A 26,928-nucleotide genomic window follows, 5' to 3' on the forward strand; every position below is an offset into this window, starting at 1 on the left:
CCTAGAATGGTCTTTTAGGGCTCCACGGGACCTCAGATACACCCTCTACCACTTACTGCCCTTTTCACGATGATCGGCTCCGCTCGGCGCCGTGTCGACGCCGTGAGGCGGCTCCGGTTCGATGTCGCTGGGCGGCCTCGACTCGATGTCGCTGGGCGGTCTCGACTCGATGTCGCTGGGCGGTCTCGACTCGATGTCGCTGGGCGGTCTCGACTCGATGTCGCTGGGCGGTCTCGACTCGATGTCGCTGGACGGTCTCGACTCGATGTCGCTGGACGGTCTCGACTCGATGTCGCTGGGCGGTCTCGACTCGATGTCGCTGGGCGGTCTCGACTCGATGTCGCTGGGCGGTCTCGACTCGATGTCGCTGGACGGTCTCGACTCGATGTCACTGGACGGTCTCGACTCGATGTCGCTGGACGGTCTCGACTCGATGTCACTGGACGGTCTCGACTCGATGTCGCTGGGCGGTCTCGACTCGATGTCGCTGGACGGTCTCGACTCGATGTCGCCTTCCGGCGTCACAGGGACTCGGACTCCCCACTTCCTGGTGTCTCCGGAGTGCGATCTCCACTCCCGACCTCCGGCGCGCTTCACCTCAGTTTCCGGCGACTCCGGTGGGCGGACTTCACTCCCCCGTCGACGCCTCACCTCGACCTCAGGTGACTTCCGACTCGACCTCCGGCGCCTCTCCACGACCTCCGTCGGCGCCCTCACTCGACCTCTGGCGGCTCCGGGTACGACGTCTGTTTTCTGTCAGCGCCGCTTCTCCACCTCAGGCCCCAGGTCTCCAGGCTTCTCGACGTCAGGACTCCAGGAGGACACTGCTGAACAGGTCAGGAACTTGCTGTTCTTCTTCTTTAAGGCCTGTTTCAAATGTTCAGTCCTTTAAGATGGTTCTTCTGGTCTTGGTCCCACACAGGGCTCTAGGCTGGGCTTGGTCAGTAGAGACTAGCATCAAGGGTGGGTTTCTGGACCCCACTCCAAGCACTGGTTTCCACCTCTGCTGCCTTACTCCGACCTCCTTCTATCTCTATCCTCTCTCTTCTCCAGTCAGTTGCTAACTGCCACTCTGAGATGGCCTCCCAACATTCTAAACTGCCTCCCACTGTCACAGGGTTCTAGAATGTTCCAGGAGGTTCTGGTGATGTCACAGGTGACAATGGATGGCCACCATTTTGTGTCTCAGGCCCTCAGCCAGAAGTTCCAGGGGTAGGGAAAATGGCTCCCTGACCCTGCATCAACACTAAAAAGTCTGGTGGTTCCCAAAAAGGAAAAATTATAACAGGGTTTGAGGCAAAAGTGGGACAAAATAAATAATGATGAGGAGGGACCACCCAAAGGGCTGACAGGTCTAACAGCGGGTAACTGCGATCTTTGTGTATGATGGCCCGGATATGCTTTAATATTCTTTTGTGTATAGGCATGTGGCACTCCCCACATAGATTTTCTTGCAGGGACACAAAAGAACCTACACAACATAGTCTGACTTGCATGTCAGATTGCCCCTTATTTTGATGACTTTGTTGAATTGTGTTTCTATGCAAGTACGATTCTCACCATTCCTACATGCCTCACACTTAAAGCATCTTCTAAAGCCATTATATTTCATCAACCAGGTTTGTGGTCTAGTTTTTGTTTCAAAGTTACTTTTGACTAGGTAGTCTCTCTTTCCCTTTGACTTCCTACAGGTGATCATAGGGTGTCTAGGAATTAGTCAACCTATTATTGGGTCTTTCCTCAGAAGGTGCCAATGTTGTGACATGGTCTGACGCACCTTTTGGTGTTCCTGATTGTATGTAGTTATGAATCTTGGTTTATCTGTGGTGTTCATTCTTTTCATGCTGGCTTTAGGAAGATCAGACGATGCTTCCTCCATGTTTATGCGTTCGCGCCCCTAGTTTCTTTGCGCCTCCTCTTCCTCTTCCCCGACTGCTTCCTGTCTTGAATTCGATGCGGCGGTCCTCCTGTAAAAAACGCAATTTTTTTGATGTTGAGAATTTTGCTGTTGCTCCTTTTTTGTTTGATTCTCTATTTTTAACTCTGATCCTGTGTCAGAGTGGATTTCACTTTCAAATTGCTCTTGGCATGTTTTATTTGTATCTTGCAGTTGTTGGTGACATACGTTATAGAAACGCTTGGCAAGAGTTGCCCTCTTTGGTAATCTAGTCGCTCTCTTAGGAAGTTTGTTGCTTTTCTCTCTTTGATGCATAGTTCATATTTTCGCAACTGTTCCTTAAGTTCTCCTTTGAATTTGAGAATTCTGTCTTGATTACTATCTTGATCAAATTGGGCAATCAGTTCTTTAATTATTTCCACTACGTCTGCTCGCTCAATCTCAGCGTATTTGCAGTTCTTTTGCAGGCTGTGTTTAGGATGTTATCAGAATAACCTCTTTGCTTAAATATTTTTAGCATTTCAGTTTCTGTAGCAGAATAGAATTCATGGCTCCTACAGATTCTTTTGGCTCTGTATAATTCCCCAAATGGGATGCTTCTGATGAGTGGTGCTGGATGGAAACTATTGGCATGGAGTATAGTGTTACCAGCAGTGGGCTGTCTGAACACCGAAGTTTCCAAACCACTGGGTCCAACCGTAATGCGGACATCCAGAAAGTCCACTGTGGTGGAGCGGATATTGGAAGTGAATTTCAGATTAAGTTGGTCACATAAACTCCCTATCAACCTGTTTGGCTTCCCAATCTGTGCCCTGCCACAACACAAAGAGGTCGTCGACATACCTTAGCCATAAAACTGCATGTTGTGACCAATGTTCCATATCCTTGCCGCCGAGCACCTGCTCCTTCCACCAGCCCATGTGAAGATTCGCATAGCTAGGGGCCAAGCAGGTGCCCATCGCTGTTCCCCTCTGCTGTTGATACAGTTGTTTGTCAAAAATAAAAATATTGTTAGTGAGGCACCATTCTGTCATTTCTAGATGCATATTGTTATGCAGGGCAAATCCCAGTGGTCTCATGTACAAGAAATGCTGTACTGCCCGTAGGCCGTCTGTATGGTGGATGCTAGCGTACAGGGTAGAAACGTCCAGTGTTAGTAACAACGTATCACCCACCCACTTGACATTGTAGATGTGCTTGAGGAAATCAGAGGTGTCTCCGATATGGGAGGGTAATGAACTGACAATAGGATTAAGGAAAAAGTCAATATATCTTGAGGTATTTTCAAAGATGCTGTACTGAGCTGCTATGATCGGTCTCCCTGGTGGTTTTGTCCGGTCTTTATGCACTTTGGGAATCATGTAAAATGTGGGTATCACATTCTTTCCTTCATTGTAACAGGGATATAGCAGTTCTTGTCTCTTGGTTGAGATAAAGCTTCTTTTTCATAAAGGTCTCGATCCCAGAGGACCACGTTGCCTCCTTTGTCTGAAGGTTTTAATCTTCCCACAGTTTCAAGAAAATCTTTGTCTCTCAGATTAAAAGTGTTGGGATTCCGTTTAGCTAAGATGTTGATGCATCACAGTTCTTTGAACATGATATCCGAAAATACATCAATATTGTCCCTTGGTATATTTGGAATAAACCTAGATCTAGGTCAAAACGGAGTGAAGCCTGCTCCTTTGATCAATCCAACAGATCATTCTTCCATTCCATTCCATCTGTTACCCCTTCCATGTTTGACCTCCCTTCCTCTTTTAGGGCCAAAAGATTCCCTAAAATTTCATCTTCCGACATATCATTGTCTGCCTGTTGCACACCTGTCTCCGGCAAAGAAAAGAGATCTGCTAGAACAATTTCGTAGCATGTGTGTTTTTCTGAGTTTAAGTTTCCTCCGGAATTTATAGAGGTCGAGCCTTGGGCTGGGATAATCAAAATTGTTCCTATGGCAATATTACAGTCCCAATTCTAGTGTCCTCAAGTCTTTGTCCGTCAGATTGGCAGTGCCAAGGTTGACAATAGTTGTGTTGTCGTTCGTCATTTGCCTGTATTCTTCTTACGATTGCGTGTGACTCTCTCTGCCGAGTCCCCTTGCTTTCCTTTGTCGGCCTTCACGCCCCTCATTTGTTTGCGCCTCCTCTTCCCCGACTGCTTCCCGTCTTGAATTCGATGCGCCGGTCCTCCTGTAAAAAACACAATTCGTCTGATGTTGAGAATTTTGCTGTTGCTCCTTTTTTGTTTGATTCTCTATTTCTCTCTCTGATCCTGTGTCAGAGCGGATTTCACTTTCAAATTGCTCTTAGCACGTTTTATTTGTATTTTGAAGTTGTTGGCAACATACGTTATAGAAACGCTTGGCAAACGTGTATATTTGCCCTTTTTGGTAATCTAGTTGATCTCTTAGGAGGTTGGCTGCTTTTCTCTCTTTGATGCGTAGTTCGTATTTTCGCAACTGTTCCTTAAGTTCTCCTTTGAATTTGAAAATTCTGTCTTGATTACAATCTTGATCAAATTGGGCATCCAGTTCTTTAATTATTTCCACTACGTCTGCTCGCTCAATCTCAGCGTATTTGATTAGCATATGGATCATCCTCATTGAACAATGGGCATTATGATCTGCCCAATCTTTGAGGAGGTTGGGGTGTGGATTCTCATAGGTGGGCGTGATCATGATTCGAAGTCCCCTCGGTAAACTTGGACATACTGCTTGGGAGAAGCACTTTCCCACCAGCGTAATAATAATAATAATAATAATAATAATAATAATAATAATAATAATAATAATAATAATAATAATAATAATAATAATAATAATAATAATAATAATAATAATTATATATAGATATATATATATATATATATCCACCAAAGTGCACCAGGATATTGGGTCACTCTTAGGGGGTGCCTCGCGCAATATCCACACTTCGTAAACTCTGAAATTTTACTCAAAACAGAGTGCAGCACTCACGGGGAAAGTTTGTAAGATATTTATTCAACGGACGCGTTTCGCAAATTCCTTCGTCAGTGTCAAATAAGCCCGCTGTGAGGATCCATTTAAATTCATAAACAACGGGCTGCACGTTTCAGTAAATACATCGCCACTGACGGCCATCTTGGAACAGTGTTTTGTTGTATATATACAAATGATTATACACTGCTTATTTCATCTTAAGGACCAAGAGAAGACCCATATAGTGTACCAAAATCAGACCCTTAGAATTAGTTCACTAATTATAGAATTTAGCCGTGTATCGGCTCTGTCTTACATATCGATGTCGCGCGTGTATATAACTTCGCACGACACCTCAATGGGACAGACCTGATCTTCCCTCAAATTAGACAAGTGTACGAGATTCAACACCCATGTGATGCAATGTATCGATCCTGAGGTAAAAATACAGGCCTTCATAAGTTCATTATTGTGCCGTGAATCGACCAATGCTCAAATATTGCAAATTCATATTTATCAGATCTTCGCACATGATCTGCACCCCATAATTACTATTTAGCCATAGATTGGCTGACATCAAAGTCTGTGTCAATCAAAATAAAGAGAATAAAAATCAATGTTTACAGTATAGGATCAAAATTAGTACATCAACAAAACATTACAATATTATATATTATAAATCTGCCTGTTGCATTTTCATTACATCATGATTCATCTGCCCAGATGTACTTCTAACTCTTCCCCACTATTTAACCCATGTGATACCTTGGTCTGTACATCGATAATATAGCGGGATTCCAGCCTTCGCAATCTTTGTACTCTATCACCTTCGCTGGGGTCCACAGGCACATGATCTAGTCCAAAGTACAGCAACAGCTCCTTGTTGCTCTGGTGCTTAATGGCGAAGTGCCTCGCCACTGGGTAGTTAACATCTTTCTTGGAGATGAGAGATGGTTTGTTTGTGCACCGCCCGCCCCTTCTTAGCACCCACGTAGCCAACAAAGAGTTGGTCGTCCACCCGGAACTGTTTGGTGCGGTCCAGATAGAAAGACAGCGCTCGCTTTGTGTCCAGACGGTGGAGCCTCTCTTCCTCTTTCGAGGGAGGCGGAAAGAACGTGGGCAGAGTAACAGACTGTCCCACGTGAAAGGCAGTTACCACCTTAGGGAGAAAGGAAGGACGAGTCCTGAGAACAACTTTGTCTGGATGGACAGAAAGGAAAGGAGGCTTAGAAGAGAGAGCCTGGAGCTCACTCACCCGTCTAGCCGAGGTGATGGCAACTAGGAAAGCAGTCTTAAGAGTGAGAAGACGAAGGGGACAATTATGAAGTGGCTCAAAGGAAGCGCTCATCAGAAAGGTCAATACAAAATTCAAGTCCCACTGAGGCATTACGAAAGGGACAGGAGGAAACATGTGAGTAATGCCCTTAAAGAATCAAGAAACAACAGGGGATTTGAAAAGAGAAGGCGGATCAGGAAGCCGTAATTAAGCAGAAATAGCTGAAAGATATCCTTTAAGGGTGCCCAGAGCAGAGCCCTGCTGGGCCAAGGAAAGAAGAAAGAGGAGAACCTCAGAAAGAGGGGCGAAAAGGGGATCCACAGCCTTTGCTGTGCACCATGCCACAAATTTGTTCCACCTGCAGGCGTATACTGATTTTGAGGAGGGACGCCTGGCTGCCAGAATAACATTACAGACTTCAGGAGGCAAGTCAAATGGCATCAACTGTCGCCGCTCAATCTCCACGCATGGAGATGGAGGCTGGACAGGTTCGGGTGGAGGACCGTCCTCTGCTGCTGCGACAGAAGGTCCTCCTTAAGAGGCAGTCGTATCAGGGGATCGATCGACAGACTGAGTAGCTCGGGATACCAGTATCTTCGTGCCCAATCCAGAGCCACTAAGATGACTTGGGCCTGGTCGCGCCTGATCTTCTTCAGCACTCTGGGCAGAAGTGGTATAGGCGGAAAGGCGTACAACAGACCGCAACTCCACTCGCGACGAAAAGCGCCCCTGAGCGAGTGCTGCCTTGGAAACTCCAACGCGCAGAACTGATGACATTGTGCGTTCTCGTCGGTGGCGAATAGATCTAACCAAGGCTCTCCCCACTGCAGAAAGAGGCCTTGCGCCACGTCCGAGTTTAGATGCCATTCGTGATCCATCATGCACCGGCGGCTGAGTTCGTCTGCTCTGGCGTTCAGAGAGCCCGCCAGATGTTGAACCACCAGGGTGATGCCCAGATGTTTCAGCCATGTCCAGAGGCGCAGAGCCTCCTGACAAAGGGTCCACAACCCCACCCCGCCCTGTTTGTTACAATACCACATGGCGGTGGTGTTGTCCGTGAACACATGCACTACACTTCCTCGGACAAAGGGAAGGGATGCCTTCAGTGCAAGTCGGATCGCCCTCAGCTCCAGAAACTTGATATGGAGCTGGGACTCCGCCGGAGACCAGAGGCCTCTGATCTCCGCCTCTCCCATGTGGCCCCGCATTCCAGGAGGGACGCATCCGTCACCACTACGTGCTCCGGTTGGGGTAGGGAGAGGGATCTGCCACTGACCCAATCCCGGTCCGTGAGCCACCACTGCAACTGTCTCGCAGTGCCCTCCGAGATCAGGATGTGGTCGGACAGATTGCCCCGATGCTGGGCCCACTGAAACTTCAGGTCCCACTGCAGAGCCCGCATTCGCCATCTGGCGTGATGTACTAACAGGATGCAGGAGGCCATCAGACCCAGAAGCCGCAGCACCAACCGGACCGAAACCCGGGATAGAGGCCGAAAGATGGGAATCAGAGCCTGAATATCCAGGACCCGCTGTTCCGGAGGATAGGCCCGGAACTGCGCCGAGTCCAGAACCTCTCCGATTAAGAGGAGCTTCTGGGAGGGACTCAGATGCGACTTCGGCACATTGATGGAGAACCCCAGCAAAGGCAAGAGGTTGGCCGTAGTCTGGAGGTGGGAGACGACTGCCTGGGGCGAGCCCGCCTTCAACAACCAGTCGTCCAGATAGGGGAAGACTGGAACCCCCAATCTGCGCAGATGAGCTGCGACCACCGCCATCACTTTCGTGAACACCTGAGGGGCACTGGTGAGGCCGAAGGGGAGCACGGTAAACTGAAAATGCTCCTGGCCCACCGTGAACCGAGGTAACGCCGGTGGGCCGGCAGGACGGGGATGTGGAAATAAGCATCCTGCAAGTCCAACGCTAGTGCAGCCAGAACCTGAGCTAAGGTGAGCATCTTGAACTTCTCCTTCCGGAGGAAGGCGTTGACGCTCCTGAGGTCCAAGATAGGGCGTAGGCCCCCTTTGCCCTTCTTGGAAACCAGAAAGTAGTGGGAATAACAACCACGACCTACTTCTGGACTAGGAACGCGCTTGATGGCCCCCTTGGCCAAGAGGGCCGTAACTTCCTCCTGCAGAAGTTGCAAGTGATCCCCTGAAATTCGGTGGCACTGCGGTGGCATGGCTGGAGGGGCCGTCTCAAAGGGGAGGGAGTAGCCCCTTCGGAGGATTTGTAGCACCCACCTGTCCGATGTGATGGTACGCCAGTGGAGCAGGTGATGGAGAACTCTGCCTCCCACTGGCGTGGAATGGGCCTGAAAGCTCGGACTAGGAGGGCTTTGAGGCGGATGCTGCTGGGGTAGATGTGGATGGACCGGCACGTTGTCACCCCTATACCGCCTCGGCGGAATGCACGTCCACAATGGCGTGGAGGTTGGTTCTGCGGCCTGTGGCTAGGCGGAGGTGAGGGGGCGCCCCTTCCTTGGCCACGAAAGGGGCGAAAAGCGGAGGTTTGCGGGCACGGGGCCGAAAGGCCCAAGGACTTGGCCGTAGCCCTGGAGTCCTTAAAGCGCTCCAGAACACTATCCGTGTTGTCGCCAAAAAGGCGACTGTCATCGAAGGGCATGTTCATGAGGGTGCACTGGACATCCCCGGAAAAGCTTGTGGACCGCAGCCAGGCGTGGCGACGAAGCGCCACCGGGGTCGACATTGCCCTGCCCAGCGAGTCCGTTGTGTCCAGTCCACAACGGATTGCATGCCGTCCCGCATCCCGCCCCTCGGCAAGGGCCTGGGTGAGCTGTGTCCGGGCCTCCTCCGGACACTGGGGCAGCACGTCCTCCACCGTATCCCACAGGGAGTGGGAGTAACGGTGCAAAAGGCACGCGGTGTTGATAGACCGCAACCCCAAACAAAGAGAGGAGAACAGTTTCTTCCCAAACTGTTCTAGCCTTTTGGATTCCCGATCCGGGGGAGCGGACGGGAAGGAGGTCTGGGAGGTAGAGGCCTGGATAACCAGGCTCTCGGGCGTGGGGTGTTGGGACAGAAAACTGGGGTCGCCCGGTGCAGGGCGGTGGCGCCGGGCCACGTTCCGGTCCACAGGAGGAACTGTGGAGGGCTTGGACCAGGTGCCCTTCAGAATGTTAATCAGTGCTTCATTGAACTGCAGCAGAGGCTCCAAGGAGCTTGCGGACGGTTGAAGCACTTCGGTGAGGAGGTTCGTCCTCACGCCCATAGCAGGCCGCTCTAGCCCAAGGGCTTCGACCGCCTTGCGCAGCACCACAGGAAATGCAGCAACTTCCTCCGAAGCCACGGTCGGAGGAGAGATGAAGCCAGTGTCAGGGGAGGTATCAAGACCACTGGCATCCCCCTGCTCGTCTGCCCAGTTCTGAGATAACTGGCCCTGCCGAGCCAGAGGGTCCTCAGACCACTCCCAGTCGTCACCGTCATCTGATTCCTGTTACACAGGTGGAATGATCGGAGCAGGGCGGAAGATGAAATTGCCACCCAATGGCGTCGGGTGCGGCGCCGGACGGCACCGCTCCGACACCGGGCCCGGACCGGGACTAAACTGGGGAACGGCGGTGTCCGGGGACGGCGCTGGTGGCGGCACCGGAGGAGTTGGCGCCGGCGGAGGGGTCGTGAGGTCGACTGGCGCCGACTGGGATCCAGGCCTGGATCCCCCGGGGACCTGCGGCGTCGGGACCGGAGTCGACGACGGCGCCGGGGCCGCCGGCTCGCTAGGCCTCCCAGTCGAGCCTGCGGGGCACGAAAGGCACACCGGCAGGCGGCGGAGCCAGGTTCCTCATGGCCACAAGGAAGGCACTGACCTCCGCCGAAGTCGCATAAGTCACAGGGACCGGAGGGTATGGGGACGGACGGGACCCCTGCGGCTCTGACGGAGCTGCGCGGGTGGTGCCACTCGAACCCTCAACCGAGTCGCGCGACCGGTGAGGGGAGTCAGAAGAGCGATGTCGCTTCTTCGACTTATTGCTGTGCTTCGACTTACCAGATTTCGAAGACTTAGACCCCGACGAGCGGTGGTGGCTGCGGCTCCGCAACCGGTCCCTCGACCTCCTCCTCGACCAGGACCTTGAGCGGCGCGGAGCCGACTGGCGGTACTCGAGTAGCGAAGTCAAGGCCCGGCAGTCGAGGCACGACTCGGCGTCGTGGTCGGTTCCAAGGCAATAGAGGCACCGGCAGTGGTGGTCCGTGACCGACATCAGACGGTGACAGGAGTCAAAAGCCTTAAAGCCAGGCATTCCTACCGGCACCAGAGTCGATGTCGACAAGAATAGAACCAAAAGAGTTCAAAAAAGTTTAGTCAAAAAGTGACTAAAAGGGTATGCTTTTACCGGATCGGTGCTTACTGGCACGGAAAAAAGAAGAACTGACGTCAGCGCGCGAGGCCGGCGTCTAAGTACTCCGACGACGTCATCCCAGCGATCACGACGCCGACGGACGCGCAGCCGCAGACGACGCCTAGCGACGCACAAGGGTATTGCTGAAGAAAAATCTTTCCAGATCCAGCCTGACGCCTGGGGATATTCTAAGGTGAGGAATCTAACTAACATGTTCAGATATGTGAGCATCCAACCATGGCAACCTTCTATTGCCTACCAAAAATACACAAAAGCAAAGTAAATCCCCCGGGGAGACCCCTAGTCTCCGCAAACTGATCTATATTAGAACCCATCTCAAACTACATTGATCCTTCCTGACACCACTAGTGAGAGATCTTAGCTCCTACCTACGTGACACTATGGATCTTTTTTAAAAACTGGAAGGAGTAACATGGCAACCCACTTTTAAATTAGTAACAATGGACGTAGTCTCATTGTATTCTAATATCGAACATTCAATTTGACTTGAGGCCTGCAAGTATTTCCTAGGCAAAAGAAACATCGAATATTGTCAACATAACACAATGTTAATCGAAATGATCACCTTATGCCTGGACAATAACATCTTTACATTCAATAAACAAAATTTTCAAGCAAATAAAGGGATGTGCGATGGGCTTTTCGTTCTCCCCCAACTACGCAAATCTGACCATGGGTTGGTTTGAACAACAGGTGGCCTGGACGTCAGAGAACGAGGAGTTCCTGGAAAAAAACATTCTTTGCTTCGTTTTATAGACGACCTTCTAATTGTCTGGGACGGCACAGAGCTTGAATTTAAAAGTTATTTTGCACGGCTAAATAACATATCAAAACTACAATTTACTTTTGAAATCAGTGCCAAACAAGTAACTTTCCACAATACCAACATCTATGTGGAAAACAACATGCTCCACACAACATTATATCGCAAAAAAACATCCACCAATGCGATACTACATGGGGAAAGTTTCCATCAAGACACTCTAAAATGGAGTATCCCCTACGGGGAATTCCTAAGACTTAGGAGGAACTGCTCTGCGGACAATGAATTTAAGAAACACAGTCAATAAGCAAGTGAGAGATTCAAAAACCGGAAATATCCGAGGAAAGTAATTGAAAAAAGCCTGCAGAGAGTAACAAACCAACAACAAATGGACATATTGAAAAAGACCAAACCGAAGGAAGAACCCCCCCAATCAGCAAATAATAAGGCTCATCACAACACATAGTGTGGAAAACAAAAATGTAATCAAGATCATCAAAAAAAACTGGGGTATCCTACAACTTGACCCATCCTTGGCAAAGATAATGGGAGACCACTCAAATGTAACATATCGTAAAACAAAAAACATTGCTGATAAAATCATGCACAGCCATTTCAAAGAACATGGCTACAAAGAGAAGGCTTTTGGCCATGTAAACAATGTAAGGCGTGCAAAATTGCAAAACATATGAGAGAGTTGGACATCCAAAAGGGCACTAAATGGAAGATCAAGCAACATCTCACCTGCAAAAGCAACTATGTCATCTACATGGTGGAGTGCCCATGCAAGCTACGTCAGATCGGAGGCACCATCTTTGAGGTCAAGAAAAGAATTCTTGAGCACATTCGAGCCAGCATACACAAGGATCGCTTGAACGCGATAGCAAAACGCATGGAGAAAGAACAGGAAAATCAGTGGGAATGTCTCAAATTCTGGGCCATAGAACAAATACCTAACTCAGAAAGGGGAGGAAACCGCGAAAGGACCCTGCGTCAAAAAGAATCAAGACACATACTTGCTTTCAGAACTTTAGATCCGAGAGGTCTCAATCAGGATCAAGAACTTTATGTACATCTTTGAAACCCTTCCTAGTGCCTTAAATGAAATAGAGTAACATCAAGATGAATATAAAACTCAATAATGAGTGTGAATTGGAAATAAAACACCGAGTCCAAAAAAACAAGAACGATACCAGAATCATAAAGAAATGCAAACCATCAAGAATAGCTCACTAAGGAGCATGAAAGAAGAATTGTAAATAAATAAATAAATAAATAAATAAAGGACATGTGAGAGATAAGCACACCAATCACTAATGTCACTTTGTAAAATTTTAAATGTATACACCACATTAACCACAATGCACCAAAATATATAACAGGAAGTAACTGTGTGCAGATAGAAATAAAAGAAGATATTTTCTCTGCATTACACAAATCCCGTGAACAAGGTCAAAGTCACTTGACCGAAATGCGTAGGGCATGGCAAACGATTAATAAATCCGCCTGAATTGTTCCTGTAAACAAGTGAGTGCGTCTTTACTTCACTGTAAAGCGAGAATTGCTTCATGGACTCTTCGTGGCTCTGCCGGAAAAGAAACGCAACGCCCCTCGAAACTGAGCGCCAGCATCGCAACTTGGGCTGCAAACTGAAGATATATATATATATATATATCTCAAGCTCGGTCTTCCTCTTCTGTGTACCTCTTCTTCTCCCCCTGTTTTCACTTGTCTTTTTTTCCTGCTTTCATCTCCTAGCAGTAGTACACGTTCACGGGTAGTACACCCACACGGCCATATCGCAACATGCGTACTTTTCACTTTTGCAACTGCTTTCACTTGGTTTTTTTAGGTTGTAAGGATTGCAAGTAGAAATTGTAGAAAAAGCAGCATCTATGCAGTAGACAACTACAGCCAAATAACACATCATACTGCACTCTTATGCGATCTCGTTTTTGACCCCAATTTCAAAACAGGAGCTGCTGATATACACGTTTTAAAGGTCTGTCTCAAAATCTACTGATGTGATCCAATGTTATGGTTCCATTAAACGACACTGTTAAAAAAACAGCTCTGAAAATTTTACAACAATCATTGGATGCCTCTGTGTTCCTGCTTTGAAGCAGCAGCAAAGTAATCCTTCAAAAAGATGAGTTCTCTCCGGGGTTTGCTGAAGAGAGCACACATGGTTTACCTCGGGAATAAGCATGTTGGGAGACTAATCGTTAGATCTGTTTGACCTGTTGTGCACACATCCTTGATCAAATGTAATGTAATCAGCACTCTGGGCAAGTACACGGTCAGGCCTATTAATATTGGACAATATGATGTTGATGTACACCATGATATATGTACGTATAAAAACGAACTTGCATCTGTTGTTTAATTTACCCGATGAGGCCTCCCCCTCAAACCAGACTTAGAAATACATGGTTAGGAAGACAGTGCGACCTAGGCAGAAGCAACTGATTGACAGAAATCAGGTGGGGGGAAACGTAACCCTTAGAATGAACGTGTGAATAGGAAAAATCAGATTGATGCCACAGATGGGCAGCGACACCACAATGGTCTCAGGAGATTGGCCCCAATAAAACACGTTTGGCCGGATGGGTGCACATTCTCAAAAACACCATAAAGTCAGATGCCACACTAAGGTCTCGATTATGATAGTGGGTGGTCGAACCGCTGCCCGCTATCATGGTGGTCAGGAGACCACCCGACAGGCAGACGGCGGTCCAACAGGCCAATTACGATTTGACCACTGTGCTGGTGGACGAAAAAGAGCTCTCTAACACTGCAGCTTGGGCTGCCAGGAAAAGGGCTTCAGCACAAGCCAAAGGGTAAAAGAGCACTTTGTGCACGTCCATGCCACGTGTGGGATGAGCCATGTGGTGCATGGCACACGGTGCAGTGGCCCACGAGGGAGGGGCATCTGTTTGGGGCCCCCGAATGTTCTTTCTGCCAGCCTTTTCATGGCAGTGGGACCCCAATGAAAAGGCTGTCAGAAATGGTCATTTTAATCCAGAAGGCGGTGCCTGCCTCGGCACCACTGTGATTAAAGCTGCCCCTGTTGGGATCAGTAGATCCTGTTGGAGGTGGCGGTTTGTCCCCTGTCCAACAAGGGTCCGACTGCCTGCATCATAATGTACGGGAAAAGAAAGTGGGAAACCCAATTCATCCTTGGAGGCTTGGGAAAGTTAAGTATTGACAGGTAAATGTGCCTACAAGGGATTCATTTAGGCGCACTCAGTTAAACAGTTTATACAATGATGTATCGAGATTCCAACCCGTAACCTACAGTTTAACAATCTACATTTCAGTTTTTAATTTCTTCACCAAAAGATCTATGAGATACTAATGAAACTGTTGTGAATTCTTCAAAAATCGAAGTAATATAGTGTGAATAGAAAGGGTACAAAAAATTAAGGCAACACAGAAATGACTGAGGTTTTGTAGTGAAGGCAGCAATTTAGATGCATACATTGCTATGTTAGCATAAGCGCGTTAGATGTTAGAAAGCCATCTTGCCACTTTTGCTGCTTTTGCACACAACACTGCAGAGACATGTTATTATTTGAAAACTGCTTGCTTGCCTTTTCTTCACATGAGAACTGTCTGTTGTTCACATCCCTAGACGTGCACTGCGACCTTGGTCTGAACATTGTGTGCAAAACATTCTGAGCTGCCAGACAATGTATGTTTTTGAGTTCAGGTTGATCGGCCCACTCTCTAGCCATAATATGCACACAGCTGCAAATACCTGGGTGTCGAGAGCCTTTAATATTACTGTTTGCATGCGTTAGAAACACATTCTGGAGAAGAACATTTCCAGGCGCAGAGCATAGCTGATCCTGTGATGTGATTCACCTAAGCTGATCTTTACGGTATGGAGTTCCCCATTCAAGCCTAGAGAACTTCTATTAGTATAATAATACTAGCCTACTAGCGAAGGGAAGGTGTCTGTATTCCACTGTCATTTGTAATATGATTTCTCCCTTCATTTTCTATGGTATTGTAACAATGCTGATGGTTTTAATTATAATCATTTGTCTGCTTATGTTAGCCAAAGTACTGCATCTTAGGACACGTAGTTTATAAAATAAACCTTTTAAACTTTACCGTGTCACTGATTACTCTTGTTGTGGACTGATATGAGAATAATAGCGAACAGGTATTCCCCGGCTCCCTCTTTAATCCACCATTCCTGAGAGTACTCTAAGTTGCTTGTTCTGGACTGTCTATACATTGGGACCTCCGAGAAAATACGGATAACGAATGGGACACTGATGCTGGTCGGATAGGGGTTCTGGGTACTGAGGTGAGTTTTTGGTACACCAGAATTCACTGAGGTCCTGGTTTCCTGCGCATAGTTCTGTGCATGAGCAGAATCCCTGCAACAATTTACAAAAGGATTCTATGCTACTAATGCCTCAGAGTCAATATTACGAACATCTATTCCAAACAAAAATACATAAATAAAACCGTGAGTCTGAACAAAACAGAAACACTTTCTACAGAAAAACCAATCAATAAGGAAATAGATGAGGTTGTCAACGTTTTGGTCGTGTTGGTGTAAGCAACCGTAGACCATCTTCAGGACGATGAAATAGACTGTTGTATGACCATTATGAGCATTCCATTGGGAATGTCTAATCATGACTGAATCTGTTTCTAAATAAAATCTTCCTGGTCATTTGCGGCGAAAGAGAAGCTATTGAAGAGCTCTCGAATTTGCTATACTTCCAAACAAATTGTGAGGCTCTAATGTAGTAACCAATCCAAGATTAGCCGATACTCGTGCTCACAACCGTCAAGCTAAAAGGCGGGGCGCTACTCCTCTGACAAGTCGCTGCAGTCGGCATCAAATTGAATGGCTCTAGTGAAGTCACCACAAAAGATATGTTGATACTTATGCTCGCAACCGTCGAACAAAAAGCAGAGCGCTGCTACTCCTTTCGCTGCAGTCGGCGTCATAATGTGGCAGTCGGACCGAAGGGCTGACAGTTGGGCGGACCATCACCGACGGCCTGTCACTGGCGCTCTGCCAAACATCTTCATAAGGCCCTTAGTTAGGAAAACACAGCCAATCAGAACACAGCACGCACACTGCACACAGTGATCACACGCTCTTCATGCCAGACATCTGGACACGTACCCAGTGGCCCTGCAGTAGGCTCACACAGGAACTAGGCGCGTCTGAGCTTTCTATTAAACCCCCGGTTTTTCGCCCAGTGACAAGGACCACACTTCTGTCATCAAAGGAATGCATACATTGTTTTAGGATGCTTCATGTAAATTATAAAATGGCAGCAGAAACCAATGTGCTTCGAAACAGCCCTCAGACCCAGACTCTGTTGCCTGATCTCCTGGCCGCTGGGTTTAATTCAACAAATGTTCCTGTTTTGTCAAACACCTCTTGTCTTTCCTTATATCAGAGGTAAATTCATATTCCTTTGAGCAAAAGGCTGATGACATCTAAGAAGTAAATCTGTCTGGAAGGATGTTGAGGGGACTTTTATGTCGAAGACACAGCAATGATGGCCATAGCCAAAGTATCTGTCCTCAGTTCAGCCATGTTTTACGTGCCCGGGAACCTTTTTTAATTTTGTATTTTTATTTTATTTTAGTTTTTTACAGACATGGGATATTAATTGATTGCCCAGAATCATAGGAAGTTGAGCAGGTGCCAAGATGTTTTCCAGTTCCAAAGCCTACAGCTCCAACTGCATCGCCACATCCTTCTTCCCTCTCACACCCACTCCTGCACATGTGTATGATGCCCATCTTTGAAGGAAACACAATAAAATGATTCAGCAAATTATTCTGAGGTGTATTTTCCTAACACTTTGGCCATTTCTATTAAAACATTAAATGGCCCAGCTGTAGAATGCTTCCCTTTTCTGTTTACAAAATGGCACCAGGCGATGTCGATATATGTCAAATAAAAATATACAATTCCTTAAATAATCAGTCTGGAACTTAGCAGCAAGGTAGGGGAGCACCAAATATGGAAGTTAAAGCCCCTTGCTTCCAACATACTTTTAACAAGCACTGGCAAAGCAAATAGGTCTTGCCTATGCAAGATCTATGGGTTTTGTCAATGTTTTTTTAATAGCCATGATGTATAAGAGCGTACTGTTATACAGCACGCCTAAAAGTGTTTTTTTTTAAAAGTGCTATAACGCAGTCAATGTTGGTCCTGTCTGTAGGACTGTGGCTTAGTATTTGATGCACATTTATTAAAGTGATGCACCTTGAACTAATCCAGGCAACCTGGTCTTTGATGTCCATAGAAAGCTCTCAAAGTGGTAGCTGTGGAGAGCAGCTTTCAGGCTTATCTTGAAGGAGTGTTAAGCAACTTGTTTTACCAGTTTATTCAACAGTGTCAGTTAAATGAAACAGAACAACACAGTGTAGATAAAAATAATTCTATTTATTACACAACACTCACTAACACATTAGTATATCTCCTTCCTGGAGAAATCGACACAATACATAAGAATACTTGAATTGCAATCAGGTAGCACAAAATATAGTGCTCTCCAGGGGGAAACCAATCCATATAATAAGAATGGAATGTGAACTGCAAAGAAGATCGGGACTTGGACCAGAAGACACAGAAGCTGGGGACACAAGGAACCACCCAAAGTAAGTACACAGGAACCCCACGGAGGCTGTGTGCAGAGTGGGAACACATCAGCGTGCCCAATGGAATTCAATGGAGAAGTTGTGGTTGCAGCTTAAAGAAGAACGCTTACCAGAGGACACCAAAGAATTCCCTCGAAGGATGTTATTTTAGAGAGCCACCCCACCCGTAGATAGCCCGGGAATCAGGTTACAAACACCAGGGAAGCCAGGTGCATAGGGGTAAAGAGACGTCAGAAACCTCCATAGACAAGACTGAAGACTTAGAAAAAAATGCCTCTGGCAAAGTTTAGGAAGGAGTCTAGTGGAATCCAAGGGTGGATTCTGGAAGTGAAGAACCTGCAAGCAGAGGAGACACAGTCTATGCCACTCGGAAGTAACCTGGAGCCACGAAGACACAATGCCCACCGATGTCGGGAGGTCCAGAAGTGTCGCAGCTGTGAGAACCAGGCGACGAGGAAGACCAGGAGCCATGCACGAGCTGTCCCATGTCAGATTTCGGTGACTAGGTGGTCGGTGTCTGGCGGGAGCACCAACAAGCCCTGGTAGCCACAACTGGTGTGGAAATGTTGGGACTAGCAAGGTCCAGGGGACTTACCAACAGTAGGAAAGTCAGAGCAGGCCCGAACCAGTAGGGGAGTCCACTGGAGTAGTAGAAGACCCTCAGAAGGACCGGCCAAAGGAACAGGAGTCGCAAGGGGACCTCAAGCAGCTCCCCAAAAATAAAGGCCCGCAGTGCAGAGGATGGGGTGAGGTTGCTGATCTTGGAGGGAAGAGACGCTGGAGCTTCTTGTTGCCTAAAGGTCTCTAGAGTGCAGAGTCAACAAGCCTTGGCAACAGCAATCCGACGTGGGGCACAGGGATTCAGTCCCAGCGGTTCTGTTGAGGTATTCTGGTCTCAAAATTGTGGCGAGGGACATCTCAGGCCTAAAGGGAGTTGCAGAACTACCACCTGTGTTGATGAGCATCTGGAAGTCAGTAGGACAACAGGAGCAGCAGGTCTTCTTTGTTGCGGTGCCTGCAGATGCAGGGAAATGACTCCTTCACTCGAAGAGAGATTTCTTCAGATGTCCTTGATGCCCACAGGTCTGTTGAAGAACCTGGCAGAAGCACAGACTTAGAGGATGAAGAAGACTAGAAGAACAGCAAGACCAGGAGCAGCAGGAGTCTTCCTTGGTGCAGTCTCGATTCAAGTCGAAGTCCAACGAAGTCCAAGTGTCCAGATGGTCGAAGAAAAATGTAGTTTCAGGCTTGAGTCTTCTACCACGACAAATCTAAGAAACCACCCACAGGTAAGTCTCAAGTACCCTAAGGAACGAGTTGGAACAACTCAGGGGTCCTTCCTAGAGGAACGGCTGGACAGAGAGGAGGATACTACCCTGTCCTTTGTACAGTTTCGCACCAGAGTGGGAGCCAAAGGCTCCATGAACTGGCTCAAATGCGAGTATGGAAGGAGAGCACCAAATGTGCCCTTCAAAGCAGTCTGGTGGTGCTGGCAAGTGCCCTCACCCCAACCCAATACACTAAGTCCTGGCTGGGAGGTGGTCACACCTCCCTGTGACAGGGCACCTATTGTGCTACCTTTCCCTGCTTCAGCTTGGCTCAGCAGCAGGATGGCAGAATCGTGTCTGGGGTAGGCAGCAGCACTAGCTTGCAGGCAGACCCTAAAAGGCAGTTACCGGAAGTACAGAGGGGTGCCCCAAAGGAGCCCATCCAGTAAATGGGATGGTACTTCCAACACTGAAATCGGTGTTGGGGTATGATACCAAACATGACCGGGAACGGTGCAGTCACTATATAGTTGGATATCTCATAATGACTGATGTCCACTATATGCGTTAAAATGGCTGAACGCACTTACAAAGCCTGGAGAATCGACTCCAGGGTTTGTAGGGGTGTCCCTCACACTTATAATCAAGCATCCTACTCTTAGGACTGAAGAGCCTGCCATAGGGATACTTATAGGTTTTATGTACACTTACCTCAGATATAAGGAAACTTATATCTGTCATGAGAGGTACAAGCACCAACTCACACAGGCTACAATGGCAGGCCTGTAGTCACAGTTTAGGTGGACTCCCATGGGTGGCACAACACATGTTGCAGCCCATGGGAGACCCTTGGTGTAGCTATGTTCTGGGTAACTAAGTACCATATACTAGGGACTTTAAAGGGTACACCGGTAGACAATTTTGGATGTAAAAAAGTACTTCCCATTGCCAATTTAGGGAGAAAGCACAGTGGCTGGGGTCCTGATTAGCAGGATGCCAGTCGGAATAGGTCAAATTCACACCGACACCAAGCAAAAAGTGAGGGTAACCATGAAAGTAGATCCTACTTTCCTACAGTGTCATAGTGCTTTTGTTTTTTGGTTGTGTTTAACCATGATGACCAGCAGCCACACAGAAGAGCTATTTGGCTATGTCAAAGTTGTCTTTGCCATGATGTACAACTGTGTGGCTACTATGCAGCATGACAACGTAAAAGAAAAACGCGCCAAAAAGCGGCTCACGTTGACCGTGTCAGAGCACTTTAAAAAAAAAAAAAAACTTTTATCCATTCTGCACAACATTGCTAGAAAAACAGTGACAAAGCTAGTAAATCTCGCCTAGGCGAGACCTACTAGCTTTGCCAATGCTTATCCAGTGTATAGGTATCCAGAAATCATAAACCCAAACAGTTCCATCAAAACAACAGTCATCTATCGACCTCCAGATTATAATAACACTTTCCCAGATAGAATACTTGAATAAGTAACACAACTCAAATTTAACGGACAGATGTACACTATCATAGGTGAATTTAATATATAGATGGACAGTTCAGACAGAACTGTTACAAAACATGAAAGCTTTGGCATAAAGTTCAAGTATGAGATGGCCACACACATCTGAAATTCACAATAGCACTAAATATGAAGCACAAAATATTTCACCCAAACCACTGTCCAATCATTAAGTAACCGCCTTACTTCTGTCTACCCTAATATAGCAACAACGTACCCAACTCAAGCGGCTTTTGAAATATACCCCAATTAGGCAACTGAACAACGCATGTATAGAGGAGGCAGAAAAGTTCACATAGTGCCGTAAATCAATATCTCAACCCCACCTAATTCGGAGACAAATCGGTTCATAATGTCTGAGGAAAAAGAAACCCAGGAGTATTTCTTGTGTCAAGTGAAACAACAGATAGTGCAACAAAATAAAAAGGAAAGGTTGTAATATAGAATGCAACTTATGCAGCTCTATATCAGAAGTTAGCAAGGTCAGCTGTAAGATTTAGAAGTGCAGAAAAAATGGGGTTACATGGCCAAAGTCCAAAGCAAACAAAGGAAATATTCTGTATCTTGCAATAAATAACCATGAAATGGTGACTGTTCACCTAGTACTATTCAGCAACACTGTGAAGATTTAATAAATGTATTTAAACGAAAAACATACATTTCCGGAAAAGCAGTACTAAGAATACAATGTTGTTATCTTATCGAACAAGTTACTTACCTTCGGTAAAGCATAATCTGGTAAAGACAATATCTAGCTGCAGACTCCTTGCCTTTGAATTTCCCAGGCGTCAGACTAGAAACTTTCGTGTGAGCAGTACCCCTGCCCACCGTCAGGTGGCTCCGTTCGGTTCTGCCTGGCATTGTCGGCGCCTTCTGTGATGTTGTGGTCACCTATATAGGCGCCAACCACATGTGCAGACGTCAGTTACTTTTAATGACTTTTTACACCAGAAGCATAGAGCACTGAAGTCAACGGACTAGTGTGTGCCCAAACTAGGGCCCTGAAAAGGGAGCAACCCTAGCCCTATAAATATGTCCGTGGGGAGGCATGGGTGGGTCTGTAAGGAATCTGCAGCTAATATTGTCTCTACCAGATAATGGGTTACCCAAGGTAAGTAACTTGTTAATCCGATAGAGACTTCTAGCTTCAGATTATTTAACTTTGAATAGATACTCAAGCCATTCCATGCTGGCAGTGGGCTAGACTAAAAAGTCATGCAGGACCAACGGGCGAAAGGCCCATCACTGTGGACCTGACTGTCCAGGCAGTAGTATTTGGCAAATGTGTGCAGGGAAGCCCACGTTGCTGCTAGACAGATGTCCAGGACTGGCAGCCCATGAGCTAACACCGTGGTCGCATTCTTCCCTCTGGTGGAATGTGTCCTCAAGCCCACAGGAGGCTGATTTTCAGCCAGGGCATACCCATTTTTTAGCTTCCTCATAACCCAAGAAGAGTTGCTCGTCCACGCAGAACTCTTTTGTGCAGTCAAGTAGAACAACGCCGCTCTTTTTGGGTCCAGACGATGGAGTTGCTCCTCTTCTTTAGAGGGAAGTGGAGGAGCATAAAAAGAGGGCAGTGTTACGATTGAGCCAAATGGACTGAGGTCACCACTTTAGGTAGGAAAGAGGTCCGGGTGAGAAGCACCACTTTATCTGGAAATATCATAAGATAGGGAGGGTTGGATGATAAATCCTGCAGCTCACACACACACTCCAGGCAGATGATATTGCCACTGGGAACGATGTCTTGATGGTAGACAACCGGAGGTGACAATTATGCAGCAGCAGGGAACACACAAGAGTTAAGTGAGAACTAGGTTCAGATCCCTGAGGCTTAATGAAGGGTGTGGGGAGAAACATACATACAAGCCCGTTTAGGAACCTATTTACAATAGGGAACTTGAATAAAGAGGGTTGGTCAGGCAGCCATATCAAAGCGGACAGAGCAGAAAGATCAGCCTTGAGCTTGAGAGTGCCCAGAGCACAGCCCTGCTGGGCAATAAGAATAGAGAGAAGAATATAAGAGAGAGGCAGAAAGAGGTTCTGTACAATATTTTACAAACATTTGCTAATGGCAGGAGTATACCGTTTTGGTGGAAGGCTGCCTGGCCACGAGAATAACTGCACAAACTTCAGGAGGAAGGTCAAAAGCTATCAACGGCCCCTGCTCAATCTCCACGCAAGGACGCAGAGAGTTGACAGGTTTGGGTGGAGAACCCTCCCATGCTCCTGTGACAGAAGATCCTGCCAAAGGGCCAGTTTGATTGGAGGATCGGTGCTCATTTACAGAAGCTCGGAATACCAAACTCTCTGTGCCCAGTCCGGGATTACAAGAATGACTTGGGCCATTCCTGATCTTCTTGAGACCTCTAGGCAGAAGTGGTATGAGCGGTAAGGCGTATAGAAGGTCTGAGCTCCACTCGTGACGAAAAGTGTCTCAGAACGATAGCCACCTTGGAAATTCCAACGCGCAATACTGCTGACATTGCACATTCTCTTCAGAGGCAAACAGATCTAACCAAGGGTCTCCCCAATGCTGAAATAGACCTTGCAACACCTCCGGCTTGAGATGCCATTTGTGGTCCGCTAGGCATTGATGGTTGAGTTTGTCTGTCCTGGCATTCAGAGAACCTGACAGGTGTTGAACCACCAAGGTTCTTGCCTTGCTGTTCCAGCCATGTCCAGCGATGCAGGGCCTCTTGACAAGGAGTCCATGACACCACCCTGCACTGCTTGCTGCAGTACCACATGGCGGTGGTGTTGTCCATGAACACCTGCACTAACTTGACCACGACAGAGGGAAGAACTGTTTTTAATGCTAGTCGGATCGCCTGAAGCTGCAAAAAGTTGATGTGGAACCCTGAATCCGCCGGAGACAAGAGTCCTCTGATCTCCACCTCACCCAAATGGTTGCCTGCTCCCTGGAGTGACGCATCTGTTAGTACTGGTTGGGGGAGGCGGGTCTGCCTCTGACCCAATCCCAGTTTGCCACCACTGAAGGGCCTTAAGAGTTCCTTTGGAGATCTAGACCATATCAGAGAGATTCCCCGGATTCTACACCCACCGGAACTTCAGGGTTCCACTACAAAGCCCTCATATGCCACGCGGGGCGATTTACTAACAGGTTGTAGGAAACCATGAGGCCCAGCAGCTTCAACGTCATTTTCACCTAAATCCAGGCTAGAGCTGAAACATCGGTATCATAGCCTGAATATCCAGAACTCGCTGCTCAGGAGGATAAACCTGAAACTGCACTGTGTACAGAGCAGCTCATATGAAAGGGAGCATCTGAGAAGGTGTGACTTTAGCACTTTTATAATGAACCCCAGCAAATATAGGAGGCACGCTGTTATCTGGAGGTGGGAGACAACATTCTGGGGCGAGGACGCTATGAACATCCAGTCGTCGAGGTAAGGGAAGACTGAAATCACTAACCTGCACAGATGAGCTGCAATCCTCGCCATCACCTCGGTGAACACCAGAGGGGGGCTAGTAAGGTCAAAGGGTAGCACACTGAACTGAAATTGCTCATGGCCTACCTTGAACCTCAGGTAACGCCTATGGAACTGCAGGATGAGGATGTGAAAATATGCATCCTGCAAGTCTAACGCTACCCAGCCAGTCTCCTTAGTCTAGGGCAGACAATACCTGAGCTAATGTGAGCATCTTCAATTTCTCCTTTTTGAGAAAGAGCCGGATGGTTCAGAGATCTAGAATAGAAAGAAGACCTTTGTTCTTTTTAGGTACCAGAAAGTAGTGGGACTTAACAAACACTGCCTACTTCTGATATCGGAACAGTTTCTGTATGCCCTGGGCCAGGAGAGTTGTAACTTCCTCTCGGAACAAGATAAGTTGATCCTCCACCAGCCGTTCTTGGGATGGCAGTAAGGGTGGGTGGGGAAGAGTGAAAAGGGATGGATTAATTCCTCTGAATATCTGCAAGACCCATTCATCTGATGTTATGGACTGCCAGTGAAGGAGATGATGTTGGATTCCTTCTCCAACTGGACACCTATGGTCCAGGTTGCAGAACCAAACTAGGAGGACTTAGAGCCTGCAACTGCTGGGGTGTTGGTGGCGGGCGGCGTCTGGCTACTATTCCCACGAGGTCGGAATGCACCATGTCCGCGTCCTCACACAACTTGGGAAGCCTGTGTGAAACAGTGGCTGGGGTATGGCTGATACAGTTGAAAGCCCTTTCCATTGCGACAAAAGAGGCAAAATGCAGAATGGTGTCTTTGAGAGATCCAAGAACCTGGCTGTAGCCCAGGAGTCCTTGAAGCACTCCAGTGCCGAGTTCCTAATCTGCTTAGAGACAAGTCCCATCGAAGGGCATGTCCATGAGGGTGGCTGGCACATCCCCTAAAAAGCCAGATGTTGTCAGCCAGGTGTGGCTCTCACCAGCCAGTCAGTCAGTCGTGTCCAGATCACATCTAATGGTGAACTTTGCTGCATCCCTCCCATTTTTCACTGCATGGATGAGCGCAGCCTGGGCCTCCTCGGGGACCTGTGGCAGCACTTGCGCCACCGTTTCCCATTAGGAATGCGAGAAATGGCCCAAAAGGCACGCAGTTCACTGACGGCAATGCTGGACTGGCGGAAGAAAACATTTTCTTTCCAGGTGCCTCCAGTCTCTTGTATTCCCTGTCCGGGGGAGCAGAAGGGAACGTGCCATGGAATGTTGAGGCTTGAGGCAGGGCTAGGATGTTAGCTGAGGGGCAGGGTGATGGCGGCGTGCTATTTTCCTGTTGGCAAGAGTCCCTGTGCTAGGCTTGGACCAAGTGCCTAGAAGGATATCAGTCAGTGCTTCATTGAAGGGTAAAAGAGGTTCGGATGGGGAAGCCCCAGGCTGATTCACTTCGGTCATAGAGTTAGTCTTGGCCGGCACGGAGGGCAGCTCCAGGTCAAGGACCTCCTCTACCTTATTCGCCACCATAGTATGAGACAACAAGGCTTTAACCCTACCTTTCTAGAGGTCATCCCTCGACACACCAGGCAAAAATCTTCAACAAAACGTCAAAAAAAGTCTGTGAAAGAGACAGAAGGGTAGCTCTTCTACAGTTCAGCGCTAACAAGCGTGGACAGAAAAGAACTGACGCCGTACGCCTGGATAGAGCTTATATAGGTGACCGTGATTTCACATCGGGCGCCACGTGGAACCAACCAGCGCTCACGCAAAAGATTCTGGATCCAGTCTGGTGCCTGGAAAATTCAATGGTAAGGAATCTGCTGCTAGAAGTCTCTATCAGATAACCCCTTCTGCCCCAATCCTCTCTCACTTCCTTCAAACTTTCACTGGGATAGGAAGTGAGACTTAGTCAAGAAAAGAAAAGCCTCTGATATATCCAGACAACTATGCCTAACACCATGAAAAGTGCGGCAAGCCCTTGCAATATATGTCACAATCCTAATACACATGTCTCTTTGTTGCTTAGTTACAGATCGATTTAAACATGAAATTATCACTCCTGTGAAAAAACACAACGGCAGACCGCAAAGTGCTTTCAAAGTACAAAATAATCTCAAACATCAAGTACAGTTCTGGAAGCTACCAGATAACTCCCAGAGTATGTGGAATAAATATGGGGGATAGAAGCAAGTAAGGAAGATACCAGGAAGACTTGCTTGGAACTCACTACGGTGAAGTGTCACTGCTTTGTCAAACTCTATATAAATAAATATAAGTAAATTAGTTCTAGGGTATGCTCTACGATGTTGGTGGGTTCCCTCCCAAGTTGGATGAATCACAGTACTTCCAGTACAAGTCACATACCTGTTTGATCTTAGCCATATCATCTGTATTTTGAAGCCCTTTCAGTATGATTTTCTAGGTCTGCCTCAACTACTTCAAAGTCAACCTGAGGATATTGTCTACAAACCAATTATTCTCATAAAATGCTTATGTGTGGTGCTTTCATTGGTTACGGACATGTTGCTAGAACTTTTTTTATCACATTATAACAGCGGAAACATTTACCATTAATATTTATATCGTAGAAGTTGATTTTATTATAACAATTTAAGCCCTGATGTAATACAACCCATTCTCAGAATTTTCACATCAACTGGTCTGCAAGTAGGTGTGCAATTTTCAATGCAGCCTATGTACTAAAAAGTTGCATCACAAAATGTACATTCGTAGAGGGTTGCAAAACCTACTCCTTAATGACAAGTAATTAGGCAGATTGCAATTTGCAAGCGCCTGTGAATGGCTGCCAGTTTAGGGATGGCGCCT

General features: G+C 47.3%; 1 protein-coding gene across 3 annotated transcripts in view; it reads right to left on the reverse strand.

Annotated features, from left to right (window-relative positions):
- The window catches only part of DMXL2 (Dmx like 2), a 2,034,639-nt gene that overhangs the window by 625,375 nt on the left and 1,382,336 nt on the right, over positions 1 to 26,928 (reverse strand). The window lies entirely within an intron of this gene.

The sequence above is a fragment of the Triturus cristatus genome, chromosome 3_1, assembly GCF_964204655.1.
Source record: "Triturus cristatus chromosome 3_1, aTriCri1.1, whole genome shotgun sequence".
Lineage (NCBI taxonomy): Eukaryota > Metazoa > Chordata > Amphibia > Caudata > Salamandridae > Triturus > Triturus cristatus.